This window comes from Parasteatoda tepidariorum, chromosome 6 (genome assembly GCF_043381705.1).
Source record: "Parasteatoda tepidariorum isolate YZ-2023 chromosome 6, CAS_Ptep_4.0, whole genome shotgun sequence".
In the NCBI taxonomy this organism is placed as follows: Eukaryota; Metazoa; Arthropoda; class Arachnida; order Araneae; family Theridiidae; genus Parasteatoda; species Parasteatoda tepidariorum.
This window is the reverse complement of record NC_092209.1, coordinates 75933770-75958025: the sequence shown is the minus strand read 5'-3', so window position 1 is coordinate 75958025 and position 24256 is coordinate 75933770. Positions and strand designations below refer to the sequence as shown.

General features: G+C 29.6%; 1 protein-coding gene across 1 annotated transcript in view; it reads right to left on the bottom strand.

Moving 5' to 3' along the window:
- Positions 1-24256, bottom strand: part of LOC107444534 (uncharacterized) — a 401614-nt gene that overhangs the window by 311366 nt on the left and 65992 nt on the right. The gene's annotated exons all lie outside the window — the stretch shown is intronic.

Sequence of the window (24256 nt, the reverse complement as noted above, 5' to 3'; positions counted from 1 at the left end):
AAAAAACGTTTAAGTGTTTGTATTGAATGCATTGAATTTTTTTATATTTCGCGTTTATTTATGCATTGAATTTTCACGCTTTAAAATGCAGAATATTAGTGAAGCAATATTTGATAATTTATTTTGCTAATATGTTTCTTATTTAGCTAATGTTTTGATTTTTTCACCATGTACAATCTAAATAGCTAATATACTTTTTTAAAAGCCAATAAGAACATTGGTAGAATTCTTCTACATAAGTACAATACTGTGTCTTTGATGATAAAATACTATGTCTTTGATGATAATATATTATGTCTTTGTGCTAGAACATCGTGTTCATTGGCGCAGCGAGCCATGGTTCACTGCGTGAACCACATAGGATTGCGTAGCAATTCTCGGGGGTTGGCGAGCGTTAGCGAGCAGGGGGCGGAGCCTCCTAGTGGTTATGAAATACAGCATGAAACGCCGGTTTCTTTTTCTGCGTTAAAAGGCAAAATCTTCCAAACATGGCTCACTTCCAAACGATATTTTTTTTAAATTTACTATTAAATAGATCTAAGAGAAATAGTTATTCACCATTGAAATGTCTTTAACTTACAAACTCTTATTGATTTCATATTTTAGTACAAATATAATTCAGATAATCAAACAGGTTTTTTAATCAATTAAAATCAGTTAAAGATTAAAAATCAATTATTGATACATTTTTGAATATATAAAAAACAAACTACTTTTTTTTGGATTATATATTTTAGTACAAATATAATTCAGATAATTTAACAGATTTTTTAGTAACTATTAGACTGCTTTTTTTAATTAAAAATATACCAAACTATTTTTTTGCTACTAAAATTAAAGCGTCAGAAAAAATATATAAAAAGGACACAGGTATCCCATATGCGTCAGATGGTTAAACAATTATAAAATAGCAGATATTTTGCTTGGCATTGTAAGAAAAGTCAAACAACAATACTTAAATTAAAAAGTATAGTTTAAAATATTTTATAATTTAAGTACTAGGCAAAAAGAAATGAACACACAAATTTTAAAAAAAATTAGTTGACTTTTATTCTATAACGCAATAACTTCATGATTTTTTTTGCCACATCCTGTAATTTTACTTAATATTGTCACCTGCTAACTGCTGTAATTGTTAAATATAAATAAAATATAAGATTCTTTGAAACATCAGGGGAGAAAATAAGCTTAATTAAAATATCTAGGTCAAAGACAAAAACAAAACAGAAAAAAAATGGTGTACATCTACGACTTCCGATAAAGAGCCTTGAAATTAGCTTTCGCTTATGCATCAAAAACTAATACCAGAAGCAAGTGCAAATTTTTGAACCGTGATACGAAAGGATTACAGCAAAATAGAAAGAAAAAAAAAGAAAAAGAAAAGAAGAAAAAAGAAAATCAATGCTTGGAAGTCGTCCAGGTGAGTGGGACGAAACTGGAGACTCAACAGGTCTCTAGCTTCATTGTTTCGTTAACAAAGCTGCCGACATCAGGAAGTGACGAAATGATAATTACAAGGCGTCGAAATTAACAACTTTATGTTCGGTTATTAATTAGAGTTCGACAAGTAATGTGTTTTAATGTTTTTGAATTATTTATTGAGATAACTGACGTAAAAATCGTTTAGTATAGCGAAAATCTACGAAATGCAGTAAGTTCAGCTCGTTTCTTAAGGGTGTGTAGTTCCCTAATGGTAAAAAAATAGGATATATCATATATCTGCGAAATATCAGCAAGTTGAACAACTTGTATTATTAACTAACACTGTCGGGCCGGGGGGCAGCCGAAGACTGTCCGTTTAGTAAATGGTGACTGGTGCACGTTAAATTAGTCGGGTCACAAAGTCCTCCATGTTCCCATAACAAATTATGCATCTATTTAAAATTGCCGTAACTTTCGAACAAATTGGATTTTCCAAATAAAATCTAGAGTTAAGTTTCATAATTAAGCAGGGCACGTTAAATTTCTGTAGTTCCATTCCCACAGTCTGTAGAGCGGGCCACATAGTATTTTTCTAACAAGTTTAACAATTCTTAAATTAATTATGGAAAGTTAATTTTTTTCATTCCACTCCGTGTACATATTTCACAGATTTTTGTTATTTGAAGTTTCTAATCTTTATAATTTTGGGTAGTAAAATAAAATGTAACATTAAATTTAAGACACATCTGCGGTGGTCCTTATGATTTTTTAACATCGTGAGATAAATCTAGAGCAGTGATTTCCAATTGGCCGCCCGGGGGCCGCATCCGGCCCACGAAGCTTTTATTTGTGTCCCGAGAAATTAAATATATTAGTTGTCATTTTTTTGTGTACAATTTTTGTAAAAAATCAGTATGGGTTTAAAATACTTTACTCGTTAATAAAAACCTAATTTCTTTATTTCTGTGAAATTTAGCATACGAACGGTGCAAAAAAATTTATTTCTCAGGTCTTGCATCCAGGAAAATATTTATTCAAATACAAAAATAATTGTGTATGTTGCTCTTTTTTATTTCATTTTTTTGTATTTTGTGAATATAATTTAGCATGTACATGTATCAGAAATTTTCTCGAAGATATTCCCCGATTTAACTATTTGAAACCACTCATTTTGAACGACAATATTTACACACACATTTGTAAGTTTTAAATTTAAAATGTAAATATCTATTCTCTGGTGGTTGCAGCAGACAAACCTCAATTTTGTCATTGAACATTTAGTATGTTACTATGTAAATTTTAATACCAACCTTTTTAAAGTTTTATATCTTAACAAATAGATATCTGTTGCACATTAATTGTTTAATACATAGGTGCACATTAAACTTATTGTAGCCCGAATTTTTTCAGATGCTATTAAATATTTTTAAAAATCCACTTCTTATTTTAATTTGTAATTCAATACTTTTGTTTTGTACAACTTGGTAAAAATCTGACAGTAATATTTAATGTTCCTTCTAACATAAAAGAGTCCTACATGAGATTTTGATAATGTTGCGGCCCGCCATTTGATTTGTGTTTTTAATTGTGGCCCCCTTCCTTATGTAAGTTGGAAACTCCTTACCTAGAGCATTCATTTTAAGTATTTTACTTTCATTTATCATGCCGTTCTTTATATTCTACAATCGTACACAATATTTCATTTTTTAATTCATATTTCTTGCACTCGTATGTCACATCTTTTTATTTGTTTAATTACATTTTGCGCTTATGTCACGTATTTTAAAGAGAATTCTAATTTCGTAAGTTTATTTATTTCATTAACAAACGTTCCAATTTTAGCCAATAAAAACTTATTTCCTCTTATCACAAGCTCTGTAATTTCTAATAGTCATAAAATGAAGATATACTAAGCATCAGAAAACTAAGTTATTAAAAAAATAACTATTTTTGGTTACTTCTAAATCATTTATTCTGTAATCAGCTCTGTAATTTCTAATAATCATAAAATGAAGATATACTAAGTATCAGAAAACAAAGTTATTAAAAAAATAACTATTTTTGTTTGCTTCTAAATCATTTATTTAATATCATTTTTTATTACTAAATACCTGTTGACTATAAGATCAAATCTTACCCTACATTCACTAAAAATAAAAATAAAATTATAAATCTTATAAAATAATGATAAATAAAGATGTATAGTTATTAATAATGTTCGTTCCAGAAAAAGTAGATTTAGTTAGAAAATAGCATGTTAATACCTTTCCCATATTTCCAGAACAGGATAAAAATGAATGTGACCTTTTAAGAACGAATTAAGTACATTACTTTCTTTTTCTGAACTAAAATATGGATAAGTAAAACTATACTTTAAGAAAGATTTATTAAATTTCAAATTAGTGTTTTTAGTGTCCAAGAAAGATTTTAATTGGTTCATTTTTACGAGTATCTAAAATGATATATTATCAATGCGTATATTGGCTTTTTATTGCAAATACTATCACAGATAATAACATTTAAGAAAATATTCTGGAGTATCAGATATGTTCTTTATGATATGGAATTCTACTTTAGAGGCTGTTAAAATAAATGACGTAAATTATCTTTTTTCTATGCTACATTCTTTTCTATAAAAATACATCTTATTTTTTTCTATCTACAATACATCATTTTGTTCCGTTTACGAAGAAATATTTTATAATTTTGGTTTTCTTTACGTTTCTGTTTTTAAAAATAACTTTTGGAAATTAATTTGTAAGAAAAGAATTAAAGGAAGTGCTATAATTTATTATAGTTTCATATCGTGTTTATGATTTACCATTGGTTTAGCACAATACTATAAACTCCGTAGCCTTGTAATTTTGAGTTCGATCCAGAAGACAAATAACGTCTTCATCAAGCATTGGGAGAAGCTAACCTACAAGGAAGAAAAAATCTCACCCACCGTTGCATTAGATGGGGAGGAAAACCACGAAATCCTTCAACGGTTAACACGAAGGAAGGGGGATTCTAACCCATGATCTGTCCACCACCGAGGGTATTTCACGCCAGCACTGCGATCAATGCGAGCTGAAAGCAGTCACCAAGTCATCTCTGGGATTCGAATCCTGACCAGCTCATTAAGAGGCCGTCACGGCTCTATTACCTTTTGTTATAAACATTGCATCTGATAATAAGGTAATGATTCAAAGTTTCAAATAAAATATGAATTAGTAAATTTTAAATGGCGTGATTTCCGATTTGGATTTTTTTATAGATCATGAATCGAAAATTGCTTTGGAAAAATGGTATTTAATTGCAGTAATCAATTATTCTGTGATTAAGTTTATGCGTAATCATTATTACATGTAATCAAGTTTGATTGTAATCATATTTGTTGGCCCTGTAGTAGAATTTACAGATTGCAGATGCAGCACGATCTTCACAACTTCAAATTTCTAATAATAATCGAGAACATTTTGAACTGTAGGGTTTGCAATTTTATTTTTAATTTGAACTGTAATGTATGCATTTTTTGACGTAAATTAAAGGTATGTGCATTTATAAGGTAAACTACAAAATTTGAGCGAAGTGAAATCGATCTAATAGTTTCTGAGTAATCGAATTTTAAAGAAGTCAAATATTTAAAATTCAATTTTTTAGGAACTATTCAATTTTGTATTTTGCCATGTAAAATTGCACACTCGAAAATTGTGTAAAAAGTGTATAGTTCACTTTTGAAAATTTTTGACTATTATAAAATAAAATAATAAATATTTATTAAAATTAATTTTTTGGATGGAATCATCTTTAGATAAACGAATTTTAAAATTGTGTGCAAAATTTTTTCAATTCGCTAAAAAGTTTTCGAGATATGGCAAAATACGTAATAAGTAAAATTAACATTAAAGAGGGTCCAAACTTAGTAGCGCGATCCTAACCAAACTATAGAAGCCACAATTCCCAGATTGAGGCTACTCGCTATATTTTGGGGGTCAGAAATCCGCATCCGTTAAAAAAAAAGTATGCTTATTCAGCGAAAATACGTTTTTGTGTCTGATTTCGCAGCTTAAAATATCGTCTACCCTGATTAATTAGCATACTTGAGGCAAGCCTCAAATCATTAAGATCATTAGATTAAACAAAACACAGCATATAGTATTTCATTGCATTAAAAAAAATTTAATGTATTCAGTAATAGTTGGCACAATGCTCTTACTTGAGGCAACTCATGATATTTAAAATTTACCGCAATCAAGCTACTTTCCACTGTATTATATCTTCGAGGGGGCGTAAAAAACCTATCATTAAAATGTACAGTATTGGTGCAACTATAATCAGCATCAAATGTGCTAGTAAAATACTTTGAAATAAAAGTATATTTGATACCTATCGAAACTGCACCAGTTACCATGATGCTGGTAGTGCCTATTACCAAAAGTAAGCATCATTTGATGCCAATTACTGTATGACGACTTTTTAAAGTTTCTCATAAAGATTAGAAACTTTTCATCTATTAAATTTTCGTTTTAGTTTGTAGCATAATTTTTTTTGAAGTGATACTTCTTATGCGACTTCCAACAAGGTTGAGTTAAACGTTTAACGCTACATTTTTATTGGCCGGGAAATCACGTGGTAGGATCCAGTTTTCCCTCATTCATTTCCATATTGTTTCGGTTCTCACTAGCATAAAAATAATAAAAGTATTGTTTTTCTATAAATATTTTTGATTATAATGTGTTTGATTAGATACACATATAATTTAATAGAGTAGTATTTTTTATTTTCAAACTTAGTGGATAACAATTGTAAAAAATGAGTGAAAAAATGAGTTTATATTTCACCAAATGCAGCCATGAGGGATATTAAATTATTTATTGCAAAATCTTTATTGCCACTATCCACTGCAGGTTCACAAGCTCTGGCAGACGTTACTGGTGAAGAAATTGATTATTGTGAGCGGCCTCTGATCCTTGCAGAAGATTTTAATGTGAATTTCTCGTTACATGGAGCTGAAACATTATTAAACTTGCTTAAAGACAAATTTGGATTGGAAATGATAAATGGTAGGAATGATCCAACAACCAAAGGGGGAACTACCATTGATGCAGTTTTTGCAAGAAATATTGAAAAAATAGAATTCAAACATTTCGTATCTTACTTTAGTTATCATAATCCCATTGTAAATGTTATAGATTTGGATATTTCTCCACTCGAAAAGGATAATTAACAGATGCGATCAATTGTGAATTGTAAGCATTGTTAATAAAGTTTGTCTTAAAGAACCAATATGATTTCACTAAAAATCAATTTTTACCCCTTCCTATTTTCATTTCCACATTACGAAGTTTCACTTCTTATGCGCGAAGGGACTCCACGCGCTATTTTTTAAATTAGTAGTACCAGGATTAATTAATCATCATTGACAACAATAATAGTTAGCTAATTTTTTAACTGTCATAAACGAATTAGTAGCATTTTTCCATTATTTTACCTCTTAGTACAAAGTGCATTATTTTACGTTAGTTAGCAATTATTACCAACATTAATTATTATTGTCAGCATAAAAAATTTGGTGTTTTTTATATTTATTCTCAAAGGATAAGTTCCATTTCTCCATAAATTTTTTTTTTCAGTACAAAATTTTATTTCAATTACCGTTAATTTTAGATTAGTTAGTTGCATAGTAACCGTTTTAAAAGCATAACTACAAACAAAATAAACACGTGGTTTCAAATAACTAATTTAGTGGCATAAGCCGCATACGCCACCACGATCACGTTGATCCTTTAGAAAACCTGCAGAACGAATAACAGATTCTTGAATATTACAATAGTTAAAATAAACAACTTTTTTTTATTTGAGTTCTAAGCTAGCAAATATCATTGGACGTTATCTTTAAAATATTTGAAAAAAACTAAATCGTCTATAATTTATTTTAAAGATACGACTTCCGCTAAGCTTGTGAGAAAATTTCATTTCTTAAATGTCTTTTTGTTAAAAATATAACTAAAAAAACAAAATCGGGTTTTTTCTTCGTAATTTTAATATTGTACTCAGTTGACTTTATGATGAATGTCGTATTTTTAGAGTTTACGGTATTCCAGCAATCCGGTATGCAAGCCCAAACAAATTCTTTATTTAATTATATGTATAGATAAAATTAAAGCATAAAACGCTACAAAAAAAAACTTTTTTCTGATTTATTTCCTTAACCTAACAGAGAATTTTGAAAAATGAAATCGAACAATAACCTTTGATTTCCACAATAGAAAAATAATATCAATAAATGCCACATTTACTTTAGAAAATAGCTGTGGCAACATCCTCTGAAGTTTTCTCATAAACCGGTTCGTAAAAGCATTTATTTGAATGGAAGACTTTAATGAAGGAGTACTTTTTTTATAACTGTTCCCACGGAACAACTGTTAAAATGATAAATCACCAAGTTCAATTCATAAAATAAAAAAATAGCTCCTCTTTTTTTTACAGTTCTAATTTATTGTCATTTGTAAGAAATTAATTTCGTACTCCATGAAAAGATGTAATTCTAAGGTACAAAAAGAGCTATATAACGTTTGTTGACTGTAGAGTATAAAGGGTAAAATACCGTTTCCGGAGGATCCGGTTTCTTAGATTGAATATTTTCCTTTCACAACTCTTATTCCGTAGTAAATAAAAAAGTTAAAAGCTGAACCTCGTGACATGTGGGGAAAAAATTAGTTTATTGTTCGGCATACATCAATCAGATGTGGACAAGAACAATTAAAGAACGTAAACCTGTTTTATTTTTTAAATATTACATTGATATGGAAACTCGTTATATAGAAAATAATAAATGTTAATATAAAATTATAAATGCTTTTAAAATAAAGAAATATAAAGTGCTTAAGAACATTTTCCTCTTCGCCATATTGGATTTAAGGTTAACTTTTTATTTTCGTTTGCTCGAGATTTCTTTTTGTACTTATGATGTTGTTGTAATGGTTAAAAAGTACCGGCACTCACTGCATCGGTAATTTTTACCGTTAAATCCATTTTTACACGGAACGGAACTAAAAAAGTCTGATATATTGTGATTTTTACAGAAAATTGCCATAAAATCAATCAATCCCTCTATTTAAATAAAAATAACTGTAAAAACTGGGGTATAATATTTTGTGGTAAAATATATTTTACTTTATATCGAAATTTGATTCGGGATTTTTTACAGCGTATATTAATAATTTAATGAATTTAAAAAAAAAGTTCAGATAAAAGAACTCATGACTAAACTACGAATTTTCAGATAATGAATTCGTTTTTTGGCAATAATAAATTGCAAATTAATTATGTCAGTATGACATGTTGTTATAGAAAGGAAAAATACTTATCACAATCTTAAATTGTAAACAAATTATGACCAGAATAGCTGCTCTTACGAGGAGAATAAATTTGCAAAATACCAAATTGTAAGCAAATTATGACCAGAATAACTGTTTTTACGGTGAGAATAAATTATTAAAACATCAAATTGTAAACAAATTATGACCAGAGTAGCTGCTCTTACGGTGAGAATAAATTAGCAAAATATCAAATTGTAAGCAAATTATGACCAGAATAACTGTTTTTACGGTGCGAATAAATTGTCAAAACATCAAATTGTAAGCAAATTATGGTAGATTTTCTAGCAGTTATGGCGAGGATAAAATATTAAAACGCAAACAAATTATGACAAGATTAGCAACTGTTATGGAAAGAGTAAAATATCAAAAAAATTATAGCAGGATTTGCTGCTGACATGGAGATCAAATCGGAAATAATTTATCAGTAATTAGTGTATTTTTTTGAAAAATGGAAAGAAAAAAATGTGTATTGAAACTAATTGGCAATAAATAATGTAAAGATTTTTAATAAGTATTTAATAACAAGAAAAGAAGCTAAGATATATTTTCAGCTTATTCATATTGTAAATATAGGTCTTAATAGTTATTTCCCTTCAACCTGATAATTACTTACCCGGGATCTACCTTATAGTTTAACGAATTGTTCAAACTGATAGTTTAAAACCTTATAGTTTACCTAATTGTTCAACCTGATAGTTTAAAGCCTTATAGTTTACCAAATTGTTCAACCTGATAGTTTGAAACCTTTTAGTTTAACTAATTGTTCAACCTGATAGTTTGAAATCTTCTAGTTCACCGAATTGTTCAACCTGATAGTTTGGAAATTCAAATCTAAAATTTTTTAAAACTTATACGTGTTTCTCAATAAAGATAATGAATTTATAAAAAAACATAATTAATATTCGTAAAGCAAAATTACATCCGCGAAGAAAAAGTATATAAAAAATATTCTTGGCATTTGAAATAGGGTGAAACGATCATTAAATATTAAAAGCCATTCTTTACCATTTTCTCATTCTTTAAAAAGAGTCAATTATTATTTGATAAAATTTGCGTGTCAAGCAGATATATTCGAAACAATTTTTAAAAATTTAAACATTTTTAAAATAAAAATAATGGTTTAAGAATAGTTGTAAATTTTTTGTTGAATTCACATCGTATCATATTGTTCTTTATAAACCTCATTAAACGGAGTATTTTCTTTCTTCGATTTCAAGCTATTAATCTTGAATTAAGTTTCAAACCAACCAGTTTCAAAATGACCCCAAGAATTGCTTCAGTTTCATAGAAACAATTATTTTATCTTTAATATTATAACGGAAGTAATATAATGCGATTGTATTTGATATCTTAAGATAACCCCCAAAAGATTTTATCAATATTAAATCTAAACAATTGATAATTTATATAAAAAGTATTCCCTATTAAGAAGGTATTCAGTCTTTATTTCCAATTAAAATCTGCAATTCCGTATTCGGAAAAAATGTAGACTCCTAGATCTTCGGTTGAATTCTCGAAAAAATTCTCAAAGCATATGGGATAATTATATTAAAACATTATCTTAATATATATCCAGTTAGAACAATGTTTTAAAGTGATTAAATAAATACCACTATCTTCTATTATTTGCCTTACCCCTTAAGCATAAATTGTTTTTAAAAACATACTTTTCATACTTTTGTATTATTCTGTATTATTTTAAATGAAAATAAATGAAAAATATTATATTTTGCAATTTAATAATTTATGGTTATGAAGTACATTATAAAATACCAGTGTCTTACTTTTTTGCTTTAAAAGTTAAATCTACCAGACACGGCTCTCTTCCAAACAATAATTTTTAAAATGTGCTCTTATTTGGCGTTATTTAGATCTGAGAGAAGTTATTCATCTTTAAAGTTTCTTCAGTTTAAAAAATCAATTACTGATAAATTTTTGAAAATGAATATAAAGAAAAATTACAAACTTTTTTTTGGATTTTATATAATACAACTATAATTCCAGTAATCTAATAGATTTTATAGAAGATAATAGATCTGAGAGAAGTCATTCATCCTTAAAGTTTCTTTAGTTTAAAATATAAATTACTGATAAATTTTTGAAAATAAATATGAAGAAAAATTACAAATAACTTTTGTTTTGGATTCTATATAGTATATGGAATTATAGTACAACTGTAATTCCGATAATCTAATATATTTTTTAGAAATTATTATATTGTTTTTTTTATAATTAAAAAACAAAGCATATTTTTGTTAGTAATAAGAACGCCAGAAAAAAATATATAAATGAGACACCGATGTCTGCATTTGCGTCAAAAGGTCAATTAATATTAAATTATGATTACTATTGGAGTAAATATTAAACAAACTCCAATGGATAGATTAATTTTTTTTAATCTTCATCAATATCTTGCCTATTTTATGTACTATTATTAATATTAGTTAAAAACAATTAATAATTTTTTTCTTAATTTATTCTCTATAAATATCTAGACCACTACAGGCACAATTATAAAAGTAAATATTACTTCAAAAACCCCAATTGATAGTGTTTTTCTTATTTTATTCTCTATAAATATCTAGATCACTATAGGTACAATTATAAAAGTAAATACAGGGTGTTTATAAAGTCCCGGACCCGTTTTGATGCTTAATAACTCATAAAATAATAAAGATAGATAAAAATTAATAACATAAATGGTTAGATAGACTCAAAAAGTTTCATGACCCTTGTCAAAGAACTTCCACGTGAGCCCCCTTCCTCACACGGAGAATATCAAGTCGATAGTCAATTTCACGCCAGGTAGCGGCAAGCAAGTCGGCAACCACAGAGGCTATTGCGGTTGTAATTCTGGCTTTTAGGTCATCAATGTTCGACACNGTGATGCTTGACTTCGGTGATCTGCTGGGAACCGTGTCTTAACGATCAGTCCACTGCGGGACCCTTCCTCGCAAGGAGAATATCAAGTCGATAGTCAATTTCACGCCAGGTAGCGGCAAGCAAGTCGGCAACCACAGAGGCTATTGCGGTTGTAATTCTGGCTTTTAGGTCCTCAATGTTCGACACTATCCTCCTGTAAACGTTGTCCTTTATAAATCCCCAAAGAAAAAAGTTCAGCGGCGGTATATCAGGTGATCTGGGTGGCCAAGGAATTGGACCTCCTCGCCCAATCCATCTTCCTGGAAAATGGTAAATCAAAGAACTAGGCTATCCCGGCCTTTTAGTGGAACACTTTGTAGTCAACTACTTTGTACCACTTTGGAATAAAATAGTTAACACCATTTTTGGTGTTATTAAGCACGAAAACTTTTTACAGTATACGCTGATTTAAATCTACATTTTTAAGTTTTTATAAATATAATTCAAATTGTTTTATTGTGATTAGAAATCCGATGACTGCAATTCTTTTGGGCATCATTGACTAAGATTTTTGATTGCATTTTTTCTGCTTCCTGAAGGACTAACTATAAACAATGTCATTGGAGCTGCGGTGGTTCAGGCAATAGAGCGTTTGCCTCCCAATGAGGTAACGTAACAATGAGGTAATCCCAGCGGCGGCTTTTGGCGGCGAATTCAGCACCCGGCTCGCACGAACCACAACGGTGAGAGCCGCGATTTCTCATGGGATAGAGAGTTCGCATTCCAATGAGGCAAACCGGGTTCGAATCCCAGTCGATACGAAATCCGCATCCGGCTTGCACCGATCACAGTGCTGACGTGAAATATCCTCAGTGGTAGACGGATCATGGGTTAGAGTCCCCTTGTCGTCAGGTTAACCGTGGAAGGTTCTCGTGGTCTTCCTATTCATGTAACGCAAATGCGGTTAGCTCCATCAAAAAGTCCTCCACGAAGGCAAATTTCTCCCAATACTCGATCCAGGCGTTCACTTGTTTTCTGGATTGGATTCAAAATTACAAGGCCACGGAGTTAAAAGTTAGTCGCAAACCCAAAAAGTGGGTCAGCTGTTCAACGACGGTTACGAAAAAATAAGATGTTTACGGTGAAATATCTTTAGTGGTTGACAGATCATGGATTAGAATCCCTTCGCCGTCGGCCTAAGAGTGGGTACACGCGCACACACACACACACACACATATATATATAACGATTTCATTCATAATATTTCAATAATATTAGGATTTTACATAACATTATTCTACAACTAAAATAGTTAATCTTGATGTTATAAGATTGACTATTTTAATTTTTTGGAAAGATTCTATTTGTTTTCTATCTGATTGAGATTGACATTATTCTTCTGGAATTATTCCTATGGAATGATTCCGTAGGAATAACATTCATGGTGGTATTTTTACTGTTTTATTCAAATAAAAGCACTTAAATACGAAAACAAAATAACGTTCACGGTAAACTAGTTAATGATAAACATGCGCAAGTAGCGGGTAAATCATGCAATGACTAATTACGTAATCACTAGTGGGTCACATCAAATCTCAAAAGAAAAAAACGCATTCACATCGCGGTGGACCACCTCAACTAGGAAATGGTACTTTGCGATTGAACTTCCTGCTCAAAATGATAAAGCCAAAAACCTCTAATATAAACAAGATCTTGACAAAATGAATTTTAAGGAGAGACAAAACCATTACACGCTTATTGTGGTTTTGAGACAAGATACATATCAGCTGTAAACATACGCTTTAATCTCAACTGCAATAATAGAAAGACGCGGCACACAAAGCATATCATTTTGAGATTGTTTCTGAACTCGTCGACGAACTTTCTAAATGTTGAAGAAAAAAATAAATCATTAGAGGTTATGAACTGTGATTTCTTCCTTTGTGGCAAAAAGGGCGATGAAATAGCTATAGGTGCAGTTTTGAATTCTGTGGGTAGACATAAAAAGCAATAAAGGGAGGGTTAGGAATCCATTTCCGAGGTTATAAGATAATTTATTTCCGAGTTCTTTTAGTGGAAAATGTCATTTTTATATTGGTAAATTATAGTGGGGTTAAAACATTTTAAAAAGTAAATTCTTTTTTGGACCACTCACCCATTCCCGTAATTGCTTCTCATCTATCATTGTTTTTTCTTAAAATTCAATATTTCTATTAAAAAAAATATTTTTTTAAACAATTATACACCGAAAAAAATTGTAAAAATTACCGCATTCCATAATAATGGCATTCTGGTGAAAAATAAACCATATAATGAAAGACAAATTACACGGTTATCATTCATTTAGTATTTTTTTTTTATTAATGGAATAACGATTAACCGGAAGTTCTTGTTTTAAAATTATATTCCAATTTTTCCATACATTTAGTAAAAATTACAAAACTGAATAATAAATTTGACAGAATAAATAGTTTTTATGCTATGCATTAAGGCAGTGTTTCCCAAAATGTGGTACGCGTACCCCCAGGGGTACGGGAACAGTTTAGCGGGGGTACACGTTCTTATGCGAAATATCTTGCAACAAACGAAAATTTCAAAAAATTATTTAAAAATAAAGCAAGGCATGAAAATTTACGATTACGTATTTTTCTATTGGTTATTTTTTTGCACAGTTCACAGTTAATAATTAGTGGTGTCAACAGCCAGTTGTGATTTTTAACTTTTGTGTAATTTTTTTTCTAGTAAAAAATACATTATTTTTTTTATTGGTGGATTAATTTTTTTGTCAGTGGTAAAATTTAGAAAGGGAACACAAAAGTTATAAGTTTGGGAAACACTTCATTAAGGTACCATAATAAAATTACTAAATTTTTCCACATTTTATCACAGATTATAAAATTATATTTCATTGTTAATTATAGTAAATCCTTATCAAAAGTAAAAATTTCTGAGCTTTATGATGTTCCCATAGAACCAGAAATAGGATAAAATTTTACCATATTCGTGTAGTATCGACTATACTTTTTTTACAGTGTATAGTTATTATTGTTTTAAGTAAGAACATTTCGTCCATATGAGGACAATAACAAAATGAACGATTACCTGGATTTATAAAGTAAACATTTGTACTTGAAAAAAATAAAAACTTGAAATTAGGATGGCGTATAGGTTAAGTCTTTTAGTTTTTGCAAGTTAAAATAAATGTACCGTAAAGAGTGAATTCATTTTCGAATTTCATGTTTCATAAATAAGTATGGAAATAAGAGTATGCGTTTATGGAAAAAAATATTATAGTCATATATGAAAAAAAAACACTATGAGAAAAAGTCGAAAGTGTGTATTTACCTAACATGCTTACCGAAAACATTTACCCTAACGGTAGAGTTAACTTTTCATGCTGTTATTACCCACAGAAGAAACCTAGAATATTTATTTTATACTCATCAGATTTTAAAAACATATAGGTTTTTTATAAATAAATTAGCAGCTTTAATAATTAAAATGGTTTATTTTTATATACAATTTAGTTTGCAATTTTGTTTAATCAAAATTTGCTGCATTAATTTCTACTGTAATAAATAAACACATTACAATAAGCTAGGTATTATCCTAGTTTCAATCCAAATTGTTATATAAGCCAAAAATATAGCACTAATGAGTGCGAAATTGGAGATCAATACTATAATTTTGTACTTTCGTAACAATATTAAATGCTATGCTTATAATAAAACATATTAAATTATATTGATAACATCCAAAGATAATCATGTTCAATGTCCCTCAGCAAATTTCTTCAATGATCTCAAAATGAAGAAATGGGTACATCAAAATAGTACATCAATAATCGTAGGAATACACATCTGTGCCCAACAGCAGCGCCACCTCTAACCGCAGAACCATTTTAGAGTTCAGACGGAGCAGTCATTCTTAAAACTTTTCTCAAATTTGTTCATTTTTATTATTAAAGTTTATTATTCTCACATGCGTGCCCTTAATTTTGGCTCAATATACCAAAGGCCAATCTTTATAATATTTATAGTACAAGTGCTTCCACATGCACATTAAAAACTAATAGTATCTTATGGATTATTGATATCTGGCAAAATTTATACGTAAAGAACATTTAAATTATAATTTATGTATTTACAACGAGTCCAAATAAAACATTTTTAAATGCAAATATTTAAATCTGAGAAAGTTTTTATATTTAGGTAATGATTGCCAAGCCCAAATAATAACCATGCTAATTATTTTGAGTTCCTTTTCATCATGGTAATAATCATTTCCAATATTAAAAGCTATGCTTATAATAAAACGTATTAAATAGTAAGTACTGATAACATCCAAAGAAAGTCATTTAAATGTCCCCTAGCCAAAATATTTCAATGATCTTAAATGTGAATAGATACATCGAAATAGTACACCAATATTTATTGTACAAATACTTGCACATAAACATTAAAATATAACTAACGACACCTTATGAATTATTGATAACTCAAAAAATTTAAACTTACCGAACATTTAAATTGTAATACATATAATTATAACAAACTTAAATCTCATAATAAAAAATTTTTTAAATGTAAATATTTATATCTAACGGAGAGTTTTTACATTTAGCTCATTGGCTGCCAAAACCAGAAACAATTCCCAAGTGAATGACTTTGTTTTCGTAATAGTTGGTGATTATCATTTCTAGTATTAAATGCGTATAATAAAACATGTGAAATTATATTGATAACATCCGAAGAAAGTCATGTTTAATGCCACATGCCAAACTATTTCAATGATCTCAAAATGTAGGAAACGGTACATCGAAATAGTACATCAATATTTGTTGCACAAATTTAAACGAACATTTAAACTGTAATGCATATAATTATAGCAAGCGTAAATCTCAAAATAAAACATTTTTTAATTATTAATATTTATATCTGATGGTAAATTTCTGTATTTAGCTCATTGACTGCCAATGACACCAACAATTCCCTAGCGAATGACTCTCTTTTCATAACAGTTGGTGATTATCATTTCCAGTATTAAATGCTTATAATAAAACATATTAAATTACATTGATAACATCCAAAGAAAGTCATGTTCAATGCTCCTTGCCAAACTGTTTCAATGATCTCAAAATCTAGCAATGGGTACATCGAAATAGTACATCAATATTTATTGCACAAATGCTTGCACACAAGCATTAAAATATAAAACAGTCTCTTGGATTCAGACGTAGATAACCAAATATCTATTTTATTTTTAAAAATGATATTATAGTCGTGTATAACATCAATATAGACACATCTAATGATTCAATGCGATATTATATTCTCACTTCTATTGTTTACTCCCGTTTCTATGACCGATCCTTCATTTGAGTTTTATCCAGGATAAGAATCTAATTTCGTGCTGTATTTACGTGACATGACTGAGGAATACTTCTAGGAAATATCCATGAGACGTCCCATAAAAGATATTTCGTGATTTATATTTGCCACCTCGATTTCTTAACTGGATCTTATCTTGTTTATCTATCTACCGGTGGCTTATGGATTTAGGATAAGATTGGGGAGACCTGGACTTGATAAACTTTGATCGGGACAATCAATAGAGCGTTTTAAACACTAAGACAAAATCTCTGCATATTTTGATTGTAAATTATCTTAAAATAAATATTTGAGAAATTTATTAGGATGCAATAAATAACACAAAGGATTTGGGTGTTATTAAATTCGTGCTGATTTGTATCAAGGATTATAATTATTTTTTATAATACGTGATGATGTAATATGATGGTTCGTTGAATAATAGTTGTTATGACCTTAGAATCTTAGATATAAATATTTTTCTAAAATTAATGTTTTGAGTTTTTAAAAAAAATATTAAGGATAAGATTGGATAAAAAAAAGGATTTAGGATGAGATTGAATAAAAAAAATGATTTAGGATAAGATTGAATAAAAAAAGGATTTAGGATAAGATTGAATGAAAAAAGGATCTAGGATAAGATTGGGTTTCGGACAGAAACCTGGACTAGAAAAACTTTGATCGAGACAATCAACAGAGCGTTTTAAACACTAAGACAAAATCGTTGTATATTTTGAATAATAAACTGCTGTTTGTAGAAAATGCAACACCATGAAAGAATCATCAGAATCAAATGAAATTTAATGCAGAAACGACTTGTACTGATACAAATAAATGATGAAATTTTCAAAACAAAAGAAACAAATTAAGCGTCCGAAATCAGTATTTGGTGCAGCCACCACGCGCTGCAATAAGTGCTGCTATACGACGTGGCATGGAGTCAAACAGATGTTGAATATCTGCTTGAGGAAGAGAATTCCATATCGCTTGTATGCGCAACCAAAGTTCGTCTTTGGAAACTGCAGGACGCGGATCACGAGTGAGACGCCGACCAACCATATCCCACACGTGCTCAATAGGCGACATATCCGGCGAATAAGCAGGCCAAGGAAGAAGTTGCATGCGTTGTGCTGAACAGAAGTCTCTAACAGTCCGCGCAACATGTGGGCGTGCATTATCCTGCTGAAAGATAGCTCCAGGGATGCCTTGAAGGAAAGGAACGACTTCGGGCTGTAGCACTTCACGGACGTATCTGTTGCTATTGAGATTACCCTCAATTCGTATCAAATTGGATCGTCCATGATACGAAATCGCACCCCAGACCATAACTCCGGGTGTTCGACCACTATGTCGTTCAATAATACACTCAGGAAGGCAGCGTTGACCGGCATAACGTCTAACACGAACACGGCCATCATGGGTCCACAAATTGAAGCGTGATTCATCTGAAAAGACAACTTGGTGCCAATCAGCTCGCCAGTCTCTGTGCTCAAGAGCCCACTGCCGACGCAGCCGTCGATGATCCGCCGTGAGGGGAATCCTGTATAATGGCACCCTTGCACGCAATCCACGGCGCAGCAGACGACGACGAATTGACGAAGCCGACAATTGTACACCTGTAGCAGTAGACCAATGTGCTGCCAGCTGCCTGGAGGAAGCTGTGCGATCATTCACCGCCATGCGGAGCAGGTGTCGATCATCGCGCTCTGACGTCACCTTCTGTCGTCCAGTGCCTGTTTTTCGAGTTGTTCGGTGCTCGTCGGTCCACTGCTTCCAAACTCGCATCACTGTGGAACTGTTCCGCTGCATACGAGCTGCTATTGCGCGATAGGAAAATCCTCCTTCTCGAAGGCCGATTATCCTCCCTCGTTCAAACTCCGTAAGTTGCTTGAATTTCTTATTCTTCCGTCGTGGAGGCATACTCAGGTCTCACTAAACGTTTGCCACTAACAAATAATCATAGACTATTTTCAACGTCCCGCTACAGCACTTTATTTATACGCTTTCAGCATCAATTCAGAGGGCGCTGCGCGCGCCACGCACGCGCGATGGCTCTGAAACTTTATTAATTTGCATAATATCCTATAATTGACATTTGCTGCGAATTTCATTTGATTCTGATGATTCCTTCATGGTGTTGCATTTTCTACAAACAGCAGTTTATATTTAATATATCGTTGAGTAATATTTTTTATGACTTCAGAATCTTAGATATAAATATATTTTTCTTTAAATTTATGTTTTGAATTTGAAAAAAAGATTCAGGATAAGATTGGATAAAAAAGGATTTAGGATAAGATTGAATAAAAAACGGATTTAGGATATCTGATTCGTGCTGATTTGTATCTGCATGGATTGTAATTAATTTTTATAATAGCTGATGATGTAATATGATGGGTTCGTTGAATAATATTTGTTACGGCTTCATAATCTTAGATATAAATGTGTTTTTTAAATTAACGATTTGAATTTTAAAAAAAATAATAAGGATAAGATTTGATAAAAAAATGATTTAGGATAACATTGGCAGCTGAGACCTAGACTTGATAAACTTTGATCAAGACAATCAATAGAGCGTTTTAAACACTAAGATAGAATCTCAGTTTATTTTAATAGTAAATTATCTTAAAATAAATATTTGAGAAATGTATTATAAAATAACACAAATAATTTAGGTGTTATTCAATTCGTGCTGATTTACATCTACAAGGATTGTAATTATTTTTCATTATAACTAATGATGTCATCTGATGGTTTGTTGAATAATATTTGTTAGGACTTCAGAATGTTAGATATATTTGTGTGTTTCTTTTAAATTAATGCATTGAATTTTAAAAAAAATATTAAGGATAAGATTGGATAAAAAAAGGATTTGGGATACGATTGCATAAAAAAAGGATTTAAGATAAGATTTGGTTCCGGAATGAGACCTGAACTTGATAAGCTTTGATCGAGACAATCTATAGAGCGTTTTTAACACTAAAAAAAAATCGTTGAATATTTTGAATAATATATTTAATATATCGTTGAATAATATTTGTTATGACTTCGGAATCTTAAATATAAATATGTTTTTTTTAATATATGTTTTGAATTTTTAAAAAAAGATCCAGGATAAGATTGGATAAAAAAGGATTTAGGTTAAGATTGAATAAAAAACGAGGATTTAGGATAAGATAGGGTTTCGGACTGTGACCTGGACTTGATAAGCTTTGATTAAGACCAGGTCTAATGTTTTATACGCTAAAACAGAATTTCTGTATATTTTGATTGTAAATTATCTTAAAATAAATATTTGTGAAATTTATTAGGCTTCAATAAATAACACAAAGGATTTGGGTGATATTAAATTTGTGCTGATTTGTATCTGCATGGATTGTAATTATTTTTTAGTATAGCTGATGATGTCATCTGATGGTTCGTTGAATAATATTTGTTATGACTTAAGATATAAATATCTAAGATATAAATAATCTAAGATATAAATATGTCTAAGATATAAATATGTCTCTTTTTTAAATTGTTTTGAATTAAAAAAAAAGATAAAAATAAACATTATTGAATTAAATAAGTGGAATTTTGTTGGAAAACAAACGTATATTTTTTAAAACAAAATTTCTTATTCATAACAAATTTAATTGGCAATAAGACAAAAGTAATTGGATAAATTTAATTTGCATTCTTCTTCAATTGCACGAAACAAATAGTTTAAAACTCTTTTCATCATTTTACACAAAAATAATCCGTATTTATTATAGATAAAAGAAAGCATAAATAACCTATTATTTGTTTATATGAACGAAATATACATTTTTTCGTTTTATTTTTATACTTTACAAAATGCTTATTTAACTTGATGCATCTTACTTTATAGAAAAAATCCATGTTTAACTAATAAGAAATAATAATGTCTTATAGTTTGTTTTAAGAAATAATTTAGATATTATATTTATTGTTTGCTTAAAACGAGGTAGCCGGTTTTTCGCTATTGTGATTTTTTGTTTCATTAAAAAAAACAATATTATTTAAAAGAGACAAATGAACGTTTTGATTTATTTCTGGTACCAAAACATAAACAAAGCGAGCATAATATCACATTTCTTCTTTCTTACAATGTTAACCCTTATTAATTTTAAAGCATTGTGAGGGCGAATAGCAGTTAAGTTAATCTTCCACCTCATTTCAGCAATCTTCTTGCACAGCCTTATGTTGACCACTTATATCTACAATGTCCCCCTTTTTTATTCTTGACCGTTTCTAATAAAATCAACGGTCAGTGTTAATAAGATATTTAAAGCTTCAGCACACTATTACACTAGAGTCCTTTTTATGTTGCAATTTTAAAATTAAGTAAGAGCAGTTTTTTATTACGAAAAGTTCGATATAACGAATATACTACCTACTGAATTGTCGTTATAACGAACTTTTACAGTAAGTTCAAAATAATGGTGCGTCTATTAGGACCGTAGAAGTTTCCAAGCCACAATCATTGGGGCAAATATAAATTACGATTTAAAATATTTTTTTAAAAGAAATTATCACATAAAATTGTTACAAATATCTGATACGTAACGCAAAAATCGTGAACTAAACAGCACTTTTTATTTTGTCTCTGATTCAGCTGTTAAAAAGTAAAAGTAAAAATTTTAAATTTTTGTTTCAGTTTAGACCCAATTTATATTTTTTTAATTGTTCTAAGATTTAAGCATTTTCAACCCTCTGACGCAGATGGGAGATCCCCTTTATTTATTTTTTTCTGAAGCTCAAATTACAAGAAAAAATAAACTTTGGAAAATATATTTTTAATTATAAAAAATAGTCTAATAGTTACTAAAATCTGTTAGATTATCGGAATTGTATTTGTATTAAAATATGAAATACCAAAAAAGCAGTTTGAAAAATTTTAGTTTTCATTAATTGTCAAAAACTTATCAATAATTGATTTTGTAAATTAAAGAAATTTCAATGATGAATAACTGTTTCTCTTAGATCTAAATAAGTACAAATTTGAAAAAAAAAATATTGTGTTGAAGTTAGTCGTGATTGGAAAATTTTACCTTTAACACGTTGAATGCCACACTAATTCTACATGGCTTGACAGTCTGGTCAAAATAATTTTCTCATTATGTATTGCATTAATTTCTTCAAAATCTTTTAGTAACGATAATTAGATAAAAAAATTAAAAGCATTATTAAGTTAAAGCCCCCGTGGTGCTACGAACAAACTCAGTGCCGGTCACCAGTGACCCCCATGGCATTTAACATGTTAAAGCGGAAGAAGACACCGATGTTTCATGTTATATTTCATAACCATAAATTATTAAAATGCTGAACATAATATTTTCCACTTATTTTGATTTAAGTAATTGCAAAATAATGTAAAAATATGAAAAATATGTTTAATAAAAATTCTGCTACAAAGGGTTAAAATTCAATTTTTTGGTTAAAACAAAATAACTTAACTTTTAAAATGGTTTTTAAATTATTACATTATTATATTTTTACATTATTACATTATTTTACATTTTACATTGTTACATTATTATATTTTTACATTATTACATTATTTTACATTATTACATTATTATATTTTTACATTATTTTAGAATGGTTTTTACATTATTTTTATATTACTGATACTAAATTGAAAATGAAGTTTCATTTTTCGGCCTAGCAGAGAAATTAATGAATGGAGTTTTAAGAAGCAAGGTCATCTTCCAAGTGTTTTTAATGTATGTTTCAAACATTCTAATAATTGCATGTAGCATAATTATTACAATAATTAGCATTTTCTTCACTGTATTTAACGGTTTTACACCCATACATTTAATACTAATGGCGACAATAAATTGTATTTAATCAAGGTTAACGCTACTGGTTTTTATTTTCCTGAATTTGTGGTAGAAATCGAAAGCATGTAAAAATATTCTGTGGAAAAAAAACAGCAAGAAAAAGAAACGTCTTATCACTCAAGGTTAATTTTAGCAAATATATAAATAAATAAATAAAAATGCTTGTTTTCTTCAGGTGGAAAGCTATAAAATTGTTTTTTTCTTTCCTGAAAAACAAGGTTGAAACTCATATAAATTCTGAGTTAAATATATGAATATGCATGAATGTTCGAATTTGATAGTGTATTCTACACAAACGTCTCTAAAAAGTAAAAAATTCTTTTACTATGTTGCAAGTTAAGAAAGGACCATTGCGGTATAGGATTTAGGTAATCATCCGCTACTACATATAGTTCCGTTTCATTTTATTATCAAATTGTACAAATATACTTTCAAAACAATATAAAAGCTTTTATAAGTTAAACTCGTGGGACAGAAATTAAATTCGGGTTATCTTTTATAAGCAAAAAGAAGGTCCGTGCTACCTCGTTTCAGGAGTTGGCAATATTGATATTGGAGCTTGGCATCCATTTAGCGTGGACTTAGATGCAAACAGCTAACTCTATAGAGATAATTGTTTTCTCGTAACTTGCAACAGAGTATATAGAGTATCTGAACACTAAAAATGGCGGAAAAACATCAAAGTGCTGTTTCATAGATCTAAAAGTAACCAGTTGCTACTCGCCAAGTGGCGAGTCAACAAGGAAAAACAATGGCGATATATTCAGTTATATTCTGGTAAACAATATATTCTGGTGTAATGAGTTGGCAATGTTGGTATTCGTTCGCGCTTGGAGCTTGGCATCCATTAGATGCAAACAGCTAACTCTATAGAGATAATTGTTTTCTCGTAACTTGCAACAGAGTATATAGAGCAGTGATTCTCAACCACTGTGCCGCGGCACTTTCATGTGCCGCCGAATTCCTAAAATGTGCCGCCAAATATTAGAAATGATAAATTAAAATTATAATGCTTTTTTTTATTACGAGTAAAGTTTAAATGAAGGAAAAGTGTATATAATATTATACATATATGTATACTTTTTATAATTTTACCACGCTTTAACACCTTGAACATCTTTGTCGGCGATTGTCTTGCCTCTGACAATCTTAAAATAAGTTAAAATAAGAAGGAAGTGGTTAAATTGTCTTTGACACACAATTTTTAAAAATGTTGGAAATTTAATGACTATTAAAATCAATAATTAACAAAGGCTAAAGCAAGCTAAATATTAACTTTCAAACGGAAATAAAAGCTAATCATTAAAGTAAGCTATGCAATTAATAGTTATAAAAACAAATTAACAAAGGATAACTAACAAAAAAATAGTGGTCTTTTCCATCT